This window comes from Morus notabilis, unplaced genomic scaffold (assembly GCF_000414095.1).
Source record: "Morus notabilis unplaced genomic scaffold, ASM41409v2 Scaffold1688, whole genome shotgun sequence".
Lineage (NCBI taxonomy): Eukaryota > Viridiplantae > Streptophyta > Magnoliopsida > Rosales > Moraceae > Morus > Morus notabilis.
In genome coordinates, this window is record NW_010368044.1 from 18,507 (window position 1) to 24,014 (window position 5,508).

A 5,508-nucleotide genomic window follows, 5' to 3' on the forward strand; every position below is an offset into this window, starting at 1 on the left:
CTTTTTTATTATTATCCTTAAACATTATCCTCTCGTATATAACACTTATATACAATGTTTAAGGTTACATAAATAATCATGGAATTTTCATTGATATTCATAAAATATTCATAAATATATGCACATAAAATAATGAATAAACTCTTTTATTAAATAAATAATAAATATCTTATTACATCTGATGCTTCTAGGACACCATTCCCAACAATTAACACAAGTGTTTAAACAGGACTGACTCTTGAATGATCCACTATTTTTATTCTGAGATTGCCTTCTTGAAGAAATATTATCCTTAAGGAGATAGAGCCTAAAACACTCCTCAGCACTGCCAATCGTCTTCCCTGAATTCAATTCCTGAAATTCACAAAGATTTGGAAAAAATTTAGTCACACAATTGAGATCACGAGTTAATTTACTCACTGAAATTAAATTGCAATCCAAATTAGGAACATGAAGAACCGAATGAAGGGTGATATCCTTAGTGACTTTAAGTACTCATGTTCCCTTAACTCTTGATGAAGAACCATCTGCTATGCGGACTGTATGGTTCTCAAGGTTTGGACTATCCTCGTGAAATATAGAGGCATCTCCCGTCATATGATCTGAGGCTCCTGAGTCAACAATCCAAGGATTTGTATGACATTTATTAACCGCAAAGGCATTTGAAAGATTACCTTTATGTGCTAGCATACTAGAACCCGGGTTTTTATTGCTTGTTTGAGTCATGACATTCTGGCTAAGCAGCTTCTGGAGTACCTCAAGTTGTTCCTTTGTGAAGGGGCTGTTTTTAGCCTGTGAACCAGAAGTGGTGCAGATGTCCTTGTCACCAGAAGTGGCAGCAATATTGATTCTGCCTTCCCGATCATTGTTTGGTCTAGAAGGTTTCCAATCAGATGGTTTCCCGTGAATCTTCTAACAAGTCTCCCTGATGTGTCCTGTTTTGCGGCAATGATCACACCAAGGTCTTCCTTTTCTTTGCATGTTGTCAGTAAAACTACTCTGTGGTCCTCTAGCAGCCAAGGCGGATCCTTCCAGAGTTGGAGTGGAATTTTGAAAGCCCATCATTAGCTTCTTCCTACTTTCCTCCCGACGAACCTCTGAAAAAGCCTCCCTTATACTTGGAAAAGGCTTTGTACCCATTATTCTTCCTCTGACCTCGTCCAAATTTTTGTTGAGGCCAAGACGAAATTTGAAGGTCCGTTTCTACTCCACTATCTCCCGGTATAACTTTGTATCTTCACTGCACTTCCACGGATGGACTTCAAACATATCAAGATGCAGCTAATGACGAGTGAGAGTATTGTAGTATTGTGTTACCGTGAGGTCTCCTTGACGTAGATCATGAAGAACAGCTTCACTCTTAAACAATTCTGAGATATTTTCCGAGCTAGAGTAGGTTTGCCTCACTGCATTCCATATCTCCTTTGCAGTCCTATATAGGAGAAAATTTTCTCCTATTTCATTATTCATAGAATTGATCAACCATGACATGATCATGTGGTTTTCTATTTTCCATGTTATGTATTTAGGGTCTCCTTTTCCTGGAATTGTAATCTCACCAGTGAGATATTCATCTTTGCCTTTACCACAAATGAACATCATCACTGATTGTGACCATTGTAGGTAATTGTGGCCATTGAGTTTGTGTCCAGTAATGAGAGTTGATGTGTTTTCTGGTCCTCCATGGGAATTGGTTGCAGATGAAACTTCGGTGGTGGAACTATCTGCCGAGGTTGAGGTAGACTTCTCTGTTGCCATGCCGTATTTAGTCATTCAGGGAAAAACAAAAAAAAAACGGCGATGTGAAGTCTAGAGAAAAAGAGGAATAGATCGATCCCTAATCATGAGAATAAGGGAGCAGAATACGAGAATAAGGCCAAGAGAATAAGGCCAGTTGACTGGAAAAGAAGAGGCCTACCGTGAGAGTGACTGTGAGAGGCGGCAGGGGTGAGGGGAAAAAGAGACCTGCCGTGAGAGTGACTGTGAGAGGCGGCAAGGCTGAGAGAAAAAAATTTTCAGAGATACGAGCCTAGGGCTCTGATACCATGAAGGTTTTTAGGAAGAATGAATATCAATTCTTATTCCTTTAATCATGAATATCAATTCTTATTCCTTTAATCAGCGGGTACACATATATATATAAATAATAAAGCTTTGACTATTCTTAGGTTGTAACTAACTAAGGAAACAAACCTACTAAACTAGGAAAGATAAAATAAAGATCCGGTAGAATCTCGGATTCTCCTCCTAAGTTATATACAAGATATTAGGGATAATTCCTAGAAATCTTCCCTAATTGATTCGGAAATCTCAACAATAATAAACAAGTTTCTAATTTTCTACTCGTGCGCGCAAATGGATATTTCTTACAACGACATTTCAGAGACATCATCTACTTGCCGAGACACTTTGTAAGAGCGTCACTTTTTCTTTGTATCACTTTTCTTTCATCGAATATTATCGATTCTAAATTGGACTGGTTTTGGTCTTCCTCTGAAAATTCTAATAATCCAATTTAAACCAATCCCATAAATAATATATTTGTATTTTTAGTTAATTTCTTTTTGGTTTTCAAAATGCCTATTATAGACCTCATGATACTTCTAAAAAAAAAATCTAAATTGGACTGGTTTTGGTCTTCTTCTGAAAATTCTAATAATCCAATTTAAACCAATCTCATAAATAATATATTTGTATTTTTAGTTAATTTCTTTTTGGTTTTCCAAATGCCTATTATAGACCTCATGATACTTCTAAAAAAAAAAAAAGGAAGAAGAAGAAGAAGAAGAAGAAGAAGAATAATAATAATAATAATAATAATAATAATAATAATAATAATAATGAGACTTTGAATTTATAGAGAAATTTCAAAATTTGACATTCAACTCAATATAGTTATACAAATGGACGATTAATACATCTGATAGTATTTCTGAAGAAGAAGAATGAGACTTTGAATTTATAGAAATTTCAAAATTGAAATACGACATTCAACTCAATATAGTTATACAACATTCAAGTCAATATAGTTATACAAATGACGATTAATACATCTGATAGTATTTCTGAGTTAACAAAAAAAAAGCCAAAAGTATATACTTTGTGCCTCGAGATCCATAAACTCCACAAATTAATGGCATGACAGAGTTGCCCAGTCTCAGTAGTTATTTTTATTTACCCCTCGTGCTTGTAGTGCAACTTGGCAACTTGCAAAATATTAATTTATAGAAAGCCAAAAATAAATAAATAAAAAATGAAAGAATGAAGAAAGATCTGACAACCCATTTTGGTTTTAGTCTCGAGTTCTTTCTCATTTCCACAGATGATTTTATAACTAAATACAAACTTACAGTAATATTATGACCTTTTTCAGATTCTATATATATAATATATATATATATATATATATATATATATATATTCGAGTATTTAACGCACAACAAATAAAGAAAATTAAGTTGATGGAAGAAGAGAAAGCTTACCTTCATCATTGAGAAGATTTTCAGATTGATCAGCTCTAACCCCGACTGCTCCCGAAAAGAGAATTAATATAATATAACCACTACAAGACCAGGTGTGAATAATATTGCTCTAGTCTTTTCCATTTCTCCCTTCACAGTATAATGAAGCTCCCTTGAGCTTTGGCTATCTTCTATACACACAAAGATATATATATATATATATATATATATTATATAATATTATTAACGGGACCAAAATGGTTGAATCTCGGTCATACGGGGATAGTTGCATGCTTCGGGAAAACTAAACCAAAAATAAAAGTGTTCTTCTTATCATATTGTTTTTTAGGGGACTCTATTGATTAGTTCATTTCTTCTCTCTCTCCTCTTTTTTGTTTTTTTTCTCCCCCGAAACCCCTTGATTTGTTTCCTCTGACTTAATTATATATTTATTATTAAGTTTTTTGATCCACGTTTATAATTCTGTATTGTATTTTTGGTCGCTTTGGGTAGATCTCATTGAGCTGTTCTTAGCTGGAACTGAGGAGGATATATAATGTAATTTAAATAAAAAACATATACCATATAAAAGCAAGAAGTTCCAAAAAGTATATGCTATTTAATTTTTAAAATTCAATTTTGTTTTCATGTTTAACTGTTATGTTCTGCTATTACTCTAATGCAATAAAAAAGAAAAACTTAATACGGCAACAGTATTTGTCTAATGGTCTTATACATGCAATAGAAAATAAATAGGTAAAACTAAAATAAAAAAGAAAAAATAGTTAAATTAAATATGGAGAAGCAAAACAAGAATAAGCTACCTTGTTACTTTGTGGGCTTACAATTGATGTATTGTGTTCATGTCATAGTCATCTAAAATCTTAAGAGTACTTGTCAGTTTTAGAACATTCACTGTTAGGACCAAATTTGAAAATGCTTCCCGTTAGTTTTTTAATAGATTGTTTTGAGGATAATTAAAAGTGAAATCATATTTGATTATATTTATGAAATTTTGGTTTGAGTACATGTAATTAATAATCTTAAATTCATATATTAAATAATTAATAATTAATAATCACTTTAGTAAATAAAAGTTTCGTTGCGTCTATTGACACCTCAGTTCTATTCTTCGCACACCTTTTTTTAATAAAAATCTTTATTACTAAAGCCACATAAAATACATAGCTGGCATTGCCAATGACTCAATCAAGGAATCGGTAGCATTCGGAGATACACGAAAGGTTAATTTCCTAATTTTCTTGCAAGCTCCTTGGATAATAAATATTTTACACGTCTCCCTCTCATCTATTAAGTGGGATTTTGTTAATGCAGATGGTGCCCATTTGACATTTATCAATGAAAAAGTTGGCTGTTCTAAGATTGTCTGGAAAGTTATGGAGACGTGGAAGACAAGAAGTTAATTATTATCCTATTATTTGATACATAACATGATCAATTTTTGGTAATTATTCTTTAAATAATAATCAATTACTAATTATCAATTATTAATTATAATTGCATAGTATATTACAAAATTCATAATTATAAATTAATAGGAATTATTAATTGAGTCATTACTATTTATTTTTTAACTATTAACTAATTAATAAATTACAAGTAATATATTCATATTAATTATCTATTTAATAACCTGTTACTAATAATTCCAAAATTTATATAGACATTAAAATAACAATATTTGGTAATTAATATTTAACTAATAATTAATTACTATTTATTATTTTTTTGATTAATAAATTACAAATTTAATAATAAGAAATTAATATTTAATTGATAATTCAATAATTATTATATATTTATTAATTAATAATTAATATATCACATAATTAGTAATCATTTATACTATTTAATATAACATTGTTGATAAGTATTAGAAGATGAAAATGGAAAAGAAAAAATAATTTTCTTTCATCTTCTAGTTCCTTAATAAAAGTCATTTTCATTGTTTTTTTATTTCATTCTCATTTTCAAAATATTTACTCAACAAACGCAATTTACATAGCGTTTTCATTATCGTGCCTCA